Raw genomic sequence first — 15,591 nt, 5'->3', positions numbered from 1 at the left:
TTCTTCCGGAACGTCACGGCAAGGCCGATGGCAGAAATGCGCCTGGAGGCTCCATATAATTGTTGTCACAATAAAATTTAGCACAGCGGCATTGCAGGTCAGCGTGAAATTACGCTGGTTTCGTGGCAATTTTTTGTTATTTAAGTATGAATATATCAGTCCGCGCTTGATTTTGTTGTCATGAGATGTGTTACAACGGTGTCTGTTGTGATGAAGTTGTAAGGCCGTTTTGCGACCCCCGTGCATAGGTTTTATAAAAATTTTGTAGCCTCGTGAACTGAAGACCCTAATGTCGCTATCTTGCCTCACCCAGAGAGCTCCTAAGGTTTTGGGTAGCGAGGATATGTCTACGCAAAACAATGTCCAGTCTTACACGGCTTGGGCGTAATAGCAGACGCAAACCTCCTAGTGAACCCTGGTTGCCATGGCCCTACAAAGGGGTGATACGCTTTAGTATAACTTAAACTAGACGGGTGGAAGGACCTTGCCAACACGACTTGCCTTCAGTTAAAGAAATTGAGCTGTTTTATTGACCATTTCCCGTCCCACATAATGTTTTCGCCTAATGTATTGCACTAATATTAAACGGTGTCTTCCGTTCGTTCGGTAGTTGTGAATAAATGTGTTTCCACATTCAGCACTACAACCTTGATGATCGTTCGTTTCATAACGTGCCCTATCTTTCAGCAATGTGAGACCATGCAGCACTGCTAGGCAGATTCTAACAGTGTATCGCACACGCATTCAAGCAGTGAGCCACGATAGCGCACCTCGTTCGTGAGCAGCGCTGCCTGACGCTTCGGACGCAGTGCGGATTGCCGAGAGACCCACGCGCTAACGTTGCTATACGGATACGTGCAAAGGCGCTGACGCTCAAACAGAAACGAAACCTCCGTTTCTCGTGCTCAAGTACGTTCAACGAACACGTATTTGCTTTATAACGCTACTAGTATAAGCTTGTGGGCAGAAAGACCGGATTGAGCGCCGAAGTGGATCATGAGATTGTGAATACTGCGCGTTTGGTCAGTGCGTTCATTCAACTCAAAATTCGCAGTTACTGCGCTGACACCGTGAGAGAAGTTATTTGTAAAAGCGATAGCCGATCTGGTTTATATAAATATTCGGAGCTGAAATCTTATGCTGACAATCGCTCCTTTTTCTCAATAAGGAAGTGCACCTGTGCGTCATATGTCCTTTTATTCTTTTTTTCTTTTTTTAGCGCATGTGGTCTGCTATATGGCTTTTATTGCAGTACCATGAAATTAGGCTTCCAGTGGATAGGAAGTCAGAGTAGTCATTTGACCTCCACCCAAGGCATATAGAGGCACCTATTTTTGTTCATTGAATTTCACGTGTTCTGAGTCGAAGATAAATGAAGCGAAAGTTAGAGTTTCACTTTCTGTCCGAAATAATATTTTCGCGTAACTACGTTTCGCACAAATCTCAAGTAGTAAATAATAAGGGGGAAATGAGACATCCACCCAATCGTAGGAATTGCTACAAAGCTACATTTCCCCCATATTACTTCCCTCCACCTTGCCGGTTTCGGCAGAACTAGTACTTCAAATTTCAAATAATATCTTCTGTCCTCCGTGAATTGGGTTTCAATGTAGTTGCGCACAGAGCTTTACTGCACACATTTGGACCCGCCAATTGTTCAATTGTTTGTTTATAATTTTGTAAGAAGCGTCACATCATTCCTTTGTGAAAATTACCTAATGCTGCTTCACACTTTTCAATTTTCGAAAATGTAAATATAGGTATGCGACGCTAAAGGAGCTTATCGCCGCTTATCTTCACCTTTCTTTTTTTTTTTGGCTTCTGCTATACATGATAGTGTGATACAGAAAATTGTAGACAAGAAGAGAAATAGATTGTTTACTACAGTTTACTCGCAGGTCTTGTGAGACAACGCACCACAAGAACGCTTGAGAAATACAGTGCCAACGGTGGAACCTTTGATAGAAATATCCATGAGTTGGAATGATTTACACGGAATGAAGGAACTTAAAGAATATACTGAGGAGCTTGAAGATGTTCATGCCAAGACACTCTTTATTCCTGCCACACTTTAATTCATGCGGACAATAACGCTAAAATAATGCATTGTTGAATATCATTAGAACTGTTGGACTAGTCGGTCTTCCATTATCATTATACGAGCTTAGCGCAAAATAATGCGGTGTAATACTTTTGCGTTAAAATGCTACAATTATAAAAGAACATTGGTAAACTCTACCAAAGCCACTCTATGACCCACACACTTGTAGCTTTCCCAAGTATTATACCCTGGCAAGCTCGGCATCCAATCTGCGATAGAGTCAATATTTCTATACAAAACGTTTAGTCGGCGTTTACAGTGGACGTTTTTCATGAAATCTGTTGGTAGTATGACAGCTCACCTGCAAAAGCTAGACGTCTGTCGCGAAGGGGCGGTTCGGGGGCGTTTGGGGATGTAGAGTTGCGTAGTTGTGAGCTTTGTGCCTCTAAAAGTTCCATTATATCATTTCTTACCAATTTTGGTCAAAAAAAGAAACTCTGTGACCTCACTGAACAGTCTACTTGCAAATATCGATGTAATATAAATGTCTATGTAACCACAGCAAGTTTAATCTAAATCCATAAACTGGTTGTCGGTTGTTGCATATTTGCGCCTAAGGTGTATTCTACTAAGTAATAGGACGCAGACCCCTTTTACGAATGGTTAGTAATTTCTGATGCCGTCGTAATAATTCCGCCACACGCCAATTTACTTACACTCAAACTGGATAAATCGCGCACGGTAAAAAACATACGCTGCCAAATTTGCAGCAGACATCGGTCAATGAATTCAGTTCACTGGAATCTGTGCATTTATCTTTAATTTATACCGCCAAGACACGGAATAGAAAAAAAGAATAATTGGCTATTCAGCCGTATATGCGAAAGAAATTCGCTAGCATTGCGTCGCGCATATCTGAGGTCCCGCGTCCGTGATTTAAACCGCGATTGCCCCGTGTTAGTGTTTTGTTCAGGGGGTCTCTCGACACACGTCCTGCCTCTTCAAGGAGCGAACTGCAAGTGACGGTGGTCCGGAGTAGACTGCCGTCAGTTGAGCTATATACAGGGCGTCCCATACAAGTTGAGCAGAGAATTAAAAAATGAAAGGCGCGTCGGAAGCGAATTGAACCGAACGCATAGTATCTGCAATAGCCTATAGTAACAAAGACTATTTTTTGTCTTCCCTATAACATACTAATTAATTACGTTTAATTACCCAATTTGTAATTATTGGCTTAGGACCCCAAGTATGATACGCAGATTTGTGGAGCACCTTCAGAAATCACCGATCTAGTCGTTTCATGTACGATACGTCTCACGTAGTCCTTTTTTTCAAGGGTTGCAAAGAAAGCCCACGAAATATGAGAAAAGCCACGTGACGGAGCACTTGCGCAGCGGTATCGTGCTGCTCTCAAGCGTGGGTTCGTTGAACAATGTCGGCTCCCGTCGGACGACGGTGAAAATGCATGCTGCTGGCCGAGCGCTGCCGAAGAGACAAATAACGCCCTGCAGCTTTCTCGTCGCCACTCACGATGCAGCCGACCTTGTTCACCGAACGCACGCTTGAGAGCAGCACAATACCACTGCGCAAACGCTCTGTCACGTGGCTTCTCTCATATTTTGCGCGCTTTCTTACCGACCCCTAAAAAAGGACAACGTGAGACGTATCGTAAACGAAACAACTCTATCGGTGGTTCCTGGAGGTGCTCTACAAATCTACGCTTCACACTTGGGGTCCGCAGCCAACCATCAATCAGTTGGGTAATTAACCTTAAATAATTAGTGACTTATGGGGAAAACAAAAGAATGCCTGAGTGACTATAGGCTACTGCGAATAGTATGCGTTCGGGTGAATTCGCTTCCGACGCACCTTTCATTTTTAAATTCTGGGCTCAAGCTATGTGGGACGCCCGTATATATATATATATATATATATATATATATATATATATATATATATATATATATATATATATATATATATATATATATATGCACCCCGTGTCCAGCTTCCAAAATTCTAGACATTCCAATGCTAACACATAAGAGATTGCTTCGCACGTGACACAACTTCGTCTTTGGCCTGTGTGTTGTGATTGGCAGCTCTAGGAGTGCCAATTCAGTTAGTCCCAATTACTACGCGCGAAAACTTTCGCAAACACCAGAGCTAGCAGAGATGCGCTTTATATGTCGCAGTACTGGTGATTTTGACTGAAGAAACGTATAATATGGCCCGGCAATGCATTCGTGAACCGTTGGCGAGTCTTATGAGGTCATCTTTATGTTTTACTGGTGATTTTTTATAGGCTTCTATTACGAAGCGTAGACGAGTCATGCAACATACTTACAATAGTTGCTACAGCTGGCACAAGCAAATAGAGCGGCAATATATCTGATCTGTCACAGAACGTGAACAAGAGTCTTTCCTTTTTACATATGCCTTATACCGCGCCTTCAACATTGTAGTCATTGGAATAGCTCGCGCAAATGAATGTGAAGCGTTAAGTACAAGATGCACATTGTTTGGTTCAATCCCTGCAAAACAGTTTCTTCCATTGAAAACATGAAGCAAAGCCGGGTGGACGCTCAAGTGTCGTGCTAGAGCAGTCTGATCTGTGCACTGTAAAAAAGAAAAGTTTGTACCCTTTGGCGCGTAGCCGCGTCGCCAAACAAAATTCATAATCTATCTTGAGCGTCGTTACCTTCTTTGACGCTTCGAGACCAGTACTTCTGCTCACGAATGACATGCGCGTTAGGAGCGTGGCATAGCAACCTTGACACGACCGTAGCCAACGCAGAGCTTTCAAGAGAGGAAATGACGGCATGACCGATGAGGAGTATTGATTGGCGACAAGCTACGCCCCGAGGCCTCTAAACGTGTTTTAGGGCGTGTTCATAGCGCCTGGAGTGCGCACGCAATGTTAAAAAACATTTATGCTCTTCATCACTACCGCAAGTTCCTATCAGCGCTTCAATTGACCACCACACACCCACGGCCACCAGCATTATGCGGCAAATCCATGGTGAAGCGAAGCGTCTCTTAACCAAGCGCTACACGTGGGCTTCAAAAACCGTGGCTCTGAAAGAAAGCTCGGCTGGGGCTTGCGGCGGAAGGACACGCCACTATGCGATCTGCTTTTTTAAATTTTTTTTTGCTGAATAACAACGACTCTTTCGTGCGCAATGTGCGACGACGGCGCTGATAGCCGATCGACAGCTGTGTTTGCCGCACCCTCCATTCGTTATGCAAGCTCTCCACACGTACACGCCGCGGAGCATCGTGCGTGTGGTGAACGCTGAGAATAAAAGTTGCGCAGTTTACGCTTTCGCTTTTTTTTTTCTTGCTCGAATTATGCTGAGACGTCGTACGAACTCAAAACAAGTGCCTTCTTGTGTACACTTGATCGCGCCCCTTGCCATCGCGGCGGCCGAAGTAGAAAATATCACAGCAGAAACCATTTCTCGGTTCGTGCGGAGGGCATGCGTTACAGCGTCTTCGGGATGAAAGTGTATTCCGTCCAACAAAGCTACGAGACGCTTTTGGGGCCCTGATATCTTTTCGAACAGGTAATCGGCCCAGTTTTACTCGCGAGATTTCGGGCTGTCTCGCTTTTTCTTAGCGTAATATGGGATGCCACAGTCGCGAAGATTGCAGAAGTCTGTGCGCCACAACGCAAGTTCCAAACGTGTCATTGTTTGCAAGACAGACTCGTGGACCCGTGAACGTCACATCGCTAAATCCGTAAGTTCGCCAGAACTTTACACTCCGTACGTAATTAACAAATGGCATTTATTCGCATTTGCTAATGTGATTATTCTGCCCACCGCTTACAGAACCGAAAGCAGAAAACTAAGAGAAACCGGACACGCAGTCTTTTGACAGATCCTTGTGACAGCAGCTTTAATCGAAAGCAAAGCTAATCGTACTTTTAGAAGCCTCGCTCTCAATGATTGTGCATGTACCGACCCAACGGGTTCGAGGTGATGGTTTGCTGGTCGGTCGGTTTCAAGAAGAATATGCCCAGCACCCTCCCGGGAAGGTTCTCCTGCTCAAAGAAGCCTCCCTTATTTACAGGACCTCGTAAGGGGTAGTTCGCGGTGGGTGGTGCTCCGAGGCGTAGCTAGGTCGTCTGGCACCCGGGACCCATAGGTCATCTGTGCCCCACCTCCCCCCGTGTGTAGTCAGGAAGGCGACGACATCGAAAGTTTCCGGGGAGTGGAGGTGGGGTGATGTTTCAGCCCCAGCACAGCCACTCTGGACATCCCCCCCCTCCCCTTCGCTTTCGATCCCAGAGATGGGTAATGTAGCAGGTATACAGGCTGTTTTATTTTCTGCAGCAAACAACACAGGGTGCTGCACTGATAACTTGTAATAAGCACATTTACACATCTGCTGTCAGACTGGAAAGCTTGGCAGCCAATATAGATAAAATTTTAAATAGCGTTTTAGAGGCAATATCACAGTTACAAAATTCAAGCCCGTCAGTCATATGTTGCCCAACAACAACTTCACAAAAATTGTCGCAGGTACTACGGCGCGCAGCCAGTGGAGGCGGCAGTTGGAGAAAATCGGGGTGTTCCGCAAAGTTTCAGTCTTGGTTTGAGCAAGTAAACGACCGCTCTCAGCGTCTGTCGTTGATAAGGGTATAGGAACTGTCGGATTCCACTATGAACTGACCGTGCTCCATCATCAACAAAGTCATTTCCAACGATGGCACAGTGCCTCGGATGCCATTGGAAGATGTTGTCATGACCGTTTATGAGGGCTTGATGGACAACCTCTTTGTTCTCGAACACCAGTTTTTCATGGGTCTTGCGTCATCGGACTGCCTTGGAGTCACAAGAAATGACCCACTTTCGAGAATTGGCTTGTGCGATGTAATTAATGGCGGCACGTAGGGTGTCACGTTCTCTTGCCGTAGAGGTTGTTATATGGGATGTTATGAAAGTAATTGTAACTTGTAAGGCCGGGATGATAACAGCGCCTGTGGAGCTCGTGGCTGAGACAGATTTATTGCTCTAAATGTGCGTTTTTTGTTCACATCCCGCTCCTAGTAATGACAGTGTGAACTTACGTAGAGCCAATGTAGATTGACGGGTCTTCCCCGAATCGTGAGGCGTACTTGTGACCGTCGAAGGCACCAGAGGGGTAACAGTGGTCTTGCTGCTGGCGTAAAGCCCGACGGAAGGTAGCCTTGATGTGTCGCAACAAGTTCAAAAATGTGGTTTGAGGTCTCGGTGCTGGCAAAGCAGCATTATAGTGATTGGGTATGCAAAGCAGATGTCCAATGTGGGCTCTATGGCGGTCAATCGTTATATTTGTTGGAACCAAGTATTCTCTAGCAATGATGATTCTTGCATCAATCGACGTACATCGTGGCAGTCTAAGACATGTCCGTGGAGGTTGGCGTTGCAAACTTTCGAGGGTATGAATTTTTTACATATGTTCGCCAAAACCGGCAAGCTGTACCGTAGAAAGACCAGAAAGAGTGCTCCATACAGCTGCGACATGGACCGTAGCGAGGTGTCCCAGGTCTTTACTCACAGGAACCTCATTATATGTGCAATCGAGACCAGTCTCCGCTTCAGGTAGATGCAGTAGGGGCTCCAAAAAAGTATCAATCATAACACCTAAGAAGCAGTGAGAATTCTGGTATTTGGCACCCTGGCCATTGAGAGAAACAGGTTACGGTACCGTGGGTTTGCCCGTAAATACCATTAACGCGCATGTTTCAATGAACACATTCAGGCATTATTTGTGGAGATACGGACAAGTTCGGCTGGCTGCCCGCTGAATTCTTGCTCGCACTTGAAGAGGAGTCACCGCAGAAGACAAAAGACAAATATCATCAGCGCACATTGATAGGTAAATTGTCTTGGGTAATTTTTCTGCAAGGTCAACGATAGTTAGGTTAAAGAGAATAGGGCTCAATACCCCGCCCAGTGGGGCGCCACCGTGACAACAAAATGACAAAGAGACGGTTAGCTATGGCGCGAAGGGAAGTGTTTTTATTCAACAGCGCGAAACTGCTACAAAACTAATAAAGACGATACAAAATTGATAAATGGGACACTATACATACTGACGACAGACCAACCATGTTGGGACATGAGCGCACTACGCGAGCGCACCGCAACATGAAACGTTCCGCCAAGATGCGTATTTTAGCGACCACTTGGAGAATTCAACTTTTAACCTGCACATTCGTGCAATTATTACGTAGGATGTTGATAAAGCTGCAGCCGACAATTCTGCGGCACTACACATCTGGTACATAAGCTCGTGCTGCTGGTTACCACATCGTTCTTCACCATTTACGCCCAGTCAAGCCTGCGGATAGAGGGGCGGAGGTCTTCAGACATATATGATACCCACCCCCCCCCCTCCCTCCACCTGGAACCGGGCACCCGGGGCCCACGGCCCCCCGTCACTACGCCACTGCTGGTGGTCAATCTGGGATGCCCTACTGAGGAAACTGGCGTGTTGAATCATGTGCCGATTTCACTTTGTGGTAGTGGCAATGGTGACGGTTTTCTCGTTCTTGTATTTTTGTTGCCTTTTTACAGTTCTGACATCTAAAAGTCTACCCCGGCGAGGCTTTCGCGATGCGGCCACTCATGTATGAAATCTAAAGTTTGATGTAGACGTTCCTTTATATGGACGCTATCTGAACTAGGCTTTCTCCAGGGTCGAAAAATTTGTTGTAATTGGCCTCGAAATCTCTGTAATTCTTCCGGCGTCTTCCACTACAAAGTTCTTTATAATTCACTGTGCAGTTTCGGGACCGCAAATACCGTTACGTCTATTTTTTATAGCTTAGCCAGGCTAGATTATAAAATGGCATAATGCTGCATGTGGATACCCCTTATCTAGTTTTGTTTTCGATCTGGCAAGCTGATTACTACGCGTTGCATAGCCGTAGCACTCTTTTCTTATTGCTCGGCTGCAAGCGGACATTTGTGAGCTCGAAGATTTGCGGCCAAATTCATTGCAAGCACAGGAATCGGTACAACACGTAAGGTTTATCGAACCATGAGGCTTAACGTGCACTACAGGCGCTGGGTTTATAAGTGACGTCGCAGAGGCGCGGCCCAGGTAAATTTTCACCACTCGAAGATTTTACACGTGCTACAGTAGCTAATTAATCTCGGAGTGTTTTAGAATATCGGTCATGTTTGAACGCCGCTGCAGCGGCAGCTTATCAAATCAGTGAGTTCGTGTGCGGCTGCAGAAAGCAGCATTCACTAATGCAGTCCGCCTGGTCTAAGAGGGCAACTTCGATTGACACGCACGGTCATCGTGCTAAAGCACTGATGTTAACGGTAACCAACGATATGCATGCTTGACTATTGACGGCTCTTGTATTATCCGCTGTATAAGGTTTCAAGTTCTGAACTCTCAAAGTGCGTTGGAAATAACCTTTTTACGCGGTGAGAAGTACCGTCATAGTGTTTTACAGTCTAAAGGAGTGCCGGTGAGATCGAGCTACAATAAAGGTTTTCCCCCGTATTTGTGTGGGGTTTTTTTTTTCGTTTTCCCGACAGAGCGCGTTCACGAATTATCGGTAGAGTGCACGCAAGCTTCTTGGCGAAGTGCAAATACTGCCACAGTGGTACCGACTAGGAAAGTAAAATTAAGATTGCTTAGTTTCTTCACTACAATTTGTGCAGGTACAGGTGCCGCTTACTAAGTTTGCAGGAACACTGGAGTCTCAAGTGTACTCAGCGACGAAGAATACGAATAATCAATATTTGGGTGGGCTCGAGTGCACGTTTATCGAACATGACGGGTGCTTACCGGGCACTCTGGCACCCTATTCATAAGGCAGGGAGAAATTATTGATGAAGCATTGTCCCAAAGAGCGTTACTGTACATATTGCGTAGTATTGTCAGCAGCAGGCGTTCGTTGTATCATACTTTGAGCGCCTCTACGTTTCTATCTCGTTTTTCATGCTGATGCGCTAATGGTGCCCTACAAACGACGGGCAGGACGAAAAGCGATGAGGGACTCGGATAAAGACAGGTTGTTAGAGAGGTGGATAAAGACAGGTTGCTTTGCGCCTCCACTTGCGGGTAACCACGTAATATTTAATGCGATAAAATATACCCGTCGACCTGTGGAACCATCGGAAACTTAAGTGAAGAAAGATTGCGCCAGTAATGTAATAAGCAAACTTGGCTCTAACGTTTAAAATAAAGTTCTTTCCATCCATCCATATACAGGGTGCTCAAAATTATGCTTGATCGTTTTCTTAAAATTAGGCACTAGGAAACACGCGAAGACCACCGATGCAAATGATTTATGTTGCCAGGAGGACACAATGTGAGATAATAATTATCGCTGTCAGCCGCCCAAATAACTAAAATTTAATTATTAGCTTTTTGTTGACTGCAGTAAGTGTGTATGTTCGTATTGCGTTGTAACATTTCAATGCAAACATACCCACTTACTGCAGTCAAGAAAACGTAAATATTCAATTTTAGATAATTGGGCTGCTGACAGCATAATTATCATCTCACTTTGTGGCCCCCTGGCCAATACCTTACGTGCGCAGGTGGTTTTCGCGTGCCTCCCAGTGCCTAACACTAAGAAAAGCATAACGCTTAACTCCCAACACCCGGTAAAGGATCCGGCTAAGTGGCAACGCTAAGCGTAAGTTATAGTAATGAAAATATTTTTGCTATTCTTTTTTATGGCCGGCAGTGTATTTATTAAAAAAAGCATTCTCTGTCACTCCGCTCTTTACAGCGCACGGAAATGCTTGCTCGTTCACTACCATGTAAAACGGCCTTAACAGGAGCTGCGAACTCAACTACTTATCCTTCACTTGTTCCCATAGCGACAGAGAGAAATCGTTCTCCCGAGTTTGTCTATAGGCACTCTCTACACTGTTTTTTTAGGGCTGATTGGGTTTAGCGTCCAGAAACTGCACACAGTGTTTGAATGACCTCGAGAAGGGCCTGGGATTAATTTTGACAACATGGGATTAGTTACACTGCACCCAGTGCACAATACACAATCTTCTACTTTGCACTTTGTTCCCATTTGAATGCGCCGGTCATGGTCGGGAATCCTCACCGCAACCTCGTGCGTTGCACCACTCCGTCATAGCAATTGAGGCGACCGCAGTGGGTAAAGCCATTCACACTCCACCGCACATAGTTTCGTGTGAATACGTCGTGCTTCCCGTCTACTTAGCTTCATTCTCACAAATGACATTGGGTTTTTCTTCTTCTCCCTCATCCTCAGTTACCAGTGGTGAACTCAACGTTTACCTCAGGCTCACCTTCCCCTTTCTCGATCGCTCTCTCATTTTCTCTTCCGTCCTTGCCGCTGACATTGGCACGGCAACATCGCAGGCAATGCGTCATAAAAGGTCGCTTCTGGGAAGAGGAATTGTGTCCTGAATAAGCAGGTTCCTCCCTGCTCCAGAAATCTGGCCGCCCCGGAAAGAGAAGGCAACGTGAGGTACGCTAGTGAATACAATTATGCCGGCGAGCAGGCGTGGCGCGTGTACCGGCAGGCGGCGAAGCGTGAAACGAAACAGGTGACAGGGCGCAGTTGCACTCAGTGGTGTACACAAAAGTGTTTGTTATTCGATCTGCGACAGATGCAGTGGCAAGAAGACCGATATATTTCTGTATGCTGAGCGGGACATTCAACACCGCTCGCCGTTAGAGATCCGACGTTTCTTACTCGGCGCAAGCATGCCTACCGGAGCACCGAACAGGGCAGGTGGCTTTGTGCATTCCTGTGACGCCTTTAGCTTGCTGTTACTTTTGAATTGCTGCTCGCTCTTAGAATGAGCAAGAAGAAGGGAAATCTAGGGGTCCAATTTTTATTAGTCGCATGCGTAACAAGCCAACATGGTAACGAAGCCAAGGAAGGTATTGTGACAATTATTTCTTGTTTTTATTTCAATTGTAGAATTGATAAGGTAAATGAAACTGGAAGGGGACGGAAATACAACTTGCCGCCGCTGGTAACCGACACCACATCCTCCGCTTTACACGGATGTGCTTGTGTTCTGATCAGTCCAATCGAAGAATTGGAGATTGACGCAGCCGTTGGCAGGATAGAGACAGCAGCTGTGTAAATAACGCTTGCTGTATCCAGCATTTTGCACAATCAGCCACATTTTTGATGTATGAAATGGATGAAGATAACAAGTATAATTTACCGCAAGACATCGTGACTGTTTAACTTCGCAAATTCGTCGCTCAGAAAGTTGGGAAGACGCTGGAGGAGCATAAGCTTAAAAGCAGAAGTGGAGCCAAAACGGAGTCACTCTGAGCTTTAGGAAGGTATTCTGACGCCGCTTTTGCAGACGTTCGTGCAGGAGTTTACCGAATGACGGCTCTTCCACGAAGCAGTGCCTTCGAGCAACACTACACCAGCAGCAGCCGGCTGAGTGACTACAGCAAATTACGGAGAAGCTTATCGCTGTAATCCAAGCGCAGCAAAGTCGCAATGACTAGATTATAAAGCCCGATTAATTTGATGGTAAGAGCTGAAGCTTATATACTTGTATACAGTTATACGAACAACAGTCCGAGCAGTGCCCGTGACACGAGCGCGATGAGTGCATCAGGAAAATGCGTCTCTTTCTGACTGGACTGGCCTTGATGTGCTACGAGTTCCATTTCGCTGGACATGACTTACACAAAGCATGAGGGGAAAGCGAACTTTCTGGCAGCTTTTGACGAAAACCCTGTTGAAGGGTCAGACATCACCATTATCATAAATATCATTCAGGAAGCCCCTCCAGTGCTTTTACTAGAAGGCGGCATTGGGTACCCAGGAAACTGAAAGCAGCATAACAGACGCGAGTGATTGCATTTACACCGGTGACCAAGCGTGGCGCGTTTAGGCAGGCGGCGAAGCGTGATGTGGAGCAGGTGAAATGACACTGTTGCATTGTAATGTTGTGCACAGAAGGGATTGTTATTCAATTTACGATAGATGCGTTGGCGAGGGAATGGCTATTTTTTTTCAAGCAAGTTGAGCGTGACATTTAGCCCAAACCTCATTTCATTATCTATTTTTTCTGACTCGACGAATGAAGTCTACTGGAGCTCCAAACAGGGCAGGTAGATTTCAGCCTTCCGAAGTGAAATATTTCGATCGCTATTGCGTTTGAATTCCTACTTTCTTTTGCGCTTCACTTACTCTCTTTTGTAATTGCCTTTATTGGTACAAGCAAAAATTTTTGCTGTCCGGCCTAGTTTTTTTTTTCCTGACAGTGACCGATACAGTGTGTTCACTTTACCCAACCACACGTTTGACTACGAGCTTATGAATTCAAGGAAGCTGCCTGCGACTGTTCGCCACGTATGTTACACTTCTTCGTCCTCTTAGTTTTTGCAAACCTTTTTGCTCTTCATTTGAATGAATGCTCAATGTTGTACTGTACAATGACGAAGTGGTCTGACAGCGAAGGCGAACGATGTGCCCGAAGAGTATACCCACGCCGCAGGCTACGTCAGCGGCCGCGCGAATCGAAGAGTGATCACTAAACTGCAAGAGGCTCACGTGCTAACTTCCTCTGTTTAACCCGTTCAGTATATTGCCAACAGTGCACTCGTTTCGACGAACTATTGCAGGCAGGCATCGCACACTGGGGCGGCTTATTGCCGTTTCTCGTCTTGGAGTGCGCAGGCCAACGAGAAAGTCAGCATATCTCCAGCAGGCGTGAGTCAGCTGTTCACGGCTCTGAATTGCTGAACCATGTGACTGTGCTAGGAAAGGAGGCTTAGCAATGAAAAAAAAAAGACGTCACTGCTAAAGCATGAAACAAATGCTCATTGCAAAATAGCGCAAGAAGTCGTGGTGCTGTATAAGCACGCAGTCTGCAAAGAGAAGTAAGCGATTCTTTCTTTTTCCGCACTAAAGAAGCAAGGAAGCCAGACAGAGAACCGCGTTCGCCAACAAACAAGGCTCTTTGCTCAACCGTCTGAGCATTAGGGAGACTGCGCCGAGTCAGCCTTGTACTCGCAGCGGAGTGTTTAGGAGTTGTGCATATAAACCGGTATTGACGGAGCCTTCCTGGTGATGTCTCGTGCACCTCTTGAGCAGCTTAAGGCTGCTGCGCCTTCAGTTGGGCTCAAGCGACTTGCAGTCTTCGACAGATGCGGGTGTCTTTTTTCGGTACATGGCACCGTAGTGTTTCTTCGCGCAAGACGAGCCATTGATCTCTGCTATGATTTCGGTAAAAAGTTAAGATCGATAGCTTACTTATGTTTACATGAGATTGACTTGCAGTGATTGCTCGTTGTATTTCGGTAAAGCCATAAAGGCAGGTTAAATAAGGCCATGCGTCTGTGTTGAGCGCTTCTTCTTTGACGTGACGCCAGCTGAGCGTGTCAATGCAAAAACCCTTTAAAATATACTTCCTGCTGGCTAATGGCTTAAAGCTTTACTATCTGAAAGTATTACGACCATTTTCTTAGAGAAGTTTGCATTACACGGGCCCAATTGAGCGCGGTATGCAGTTGTTGACTGAAAATAAGAGACAACTATGTTATCTTGCTAAACAAAAAAGCACCTACCCTGTAAAGGTATTCAAGGAATTTCGAAAGGAAGCACCAACTTCCTTCGATCATCCGTTAATTCACGTGATAATTTTTTATAGCGGCGCCGCGGAAGCACAGTAAAATTTATCTCGGAAGCATGAGACAAACAGAGGCACACCAGTTATCTCGGAAGGATGAGACAAACAGAGGCACACGAAGTTTAACTGCTTTCACAGTACAGCCCTCGGGCGAGGGACTTGCAGATTTCACGAAGCGCAGATTACAGTGAATGAGTGTTCAGCAGCAATTTTACCTTTTGTGGCGTTTTGTGTTGTGAGCAAGGTAAACTTGAGACCTGTTCAAGGACCGAATAAGTTTTGGCTTATATTCAGTTTGATTTGAACGCACGTGGAGTTTCTTCATGAATGCGCATCTTTTTTTTTTAAATAGTTTTCTGTTCAGGCATATTTGTTATTTCTAGTCATGTACGCTAATGTTTCGTATTTCGTTTTTGCCTAGCTAGGTTCACAGCCGTGATAGTAAGGAGAGTAATACTTGATTGCTCATATTTAATATTTTCACTTTGCCCAGTGTCAGTTCTCAGTCTCCTACTCTCCATGCTCCAGCGCATGTATTCGGTGAAAAGTTTTCGTTCGTTTGTTGTTATTATATACTTTATTGGAAATGCTTTTACGCGATCAGATCATTGGAGTGGTTACATTTACGCTGCAGCGTGCGACATTCTAGCGCTTCAAAAAGTGAGTTTCCAAATTTGCTACTCCTTCCAGTTTTGTGACAGCTAGAATCAGAGATTCCCTGAGTCATATATTTAGTCAAAGCATATGCGTAACAGATGGAACCACTGCAATCTGGGAACGTCGTAAAAGATTCATTTTTTTTGATGAACTGTTTAGTCCTGACGATGTTAGTGGCTCAGTGTACGCGAACTGTAAAATAGCTTTTCTTAGCTGACGTGGTGTCGAATATTGTATGCTTCTCATACGCAAGTGTTTCACATCATTCCGTGTCTGTACCTG

At 45.4% G+C, this 15,591-nt stretch overlaps 1 protein-coding gene across 2 annotated transcripts in view; it reads left to right on the top strand.

Annotated features, from left to right (window-relative positions):
- The window catches only part of LOC126524456 (monocarboxylate transporter 13-like), a 141,392-nt gene that overhangs the window by 109,789 nt on the left and 16,012 nt on the right, over positions 1–15,591 (top strand). The gene's annotated exons all lie outside the window — the stretch shown is intronic.

The sequence above is a fragment of the Dermacentor andersoni genome, chromosome 3 (genome assembly GCF_023375885.2).
Source record: "Dermacentor andersoni chromosome 3, qqDerAnde1_hic_scaffold, whole genome shotgun sequence".
In the NCBI taxonomy this organism is placed as follows: domain Eukaryota; kingdom Metazoa; phylum Arthropoda; class Arachnida; order Ixodida; family Ixodidae; genus Dermacentor; species Dermacentor andersoni.
This window is presented reverse-complemented; position numbering and strand designations above follow the sequence as displayed.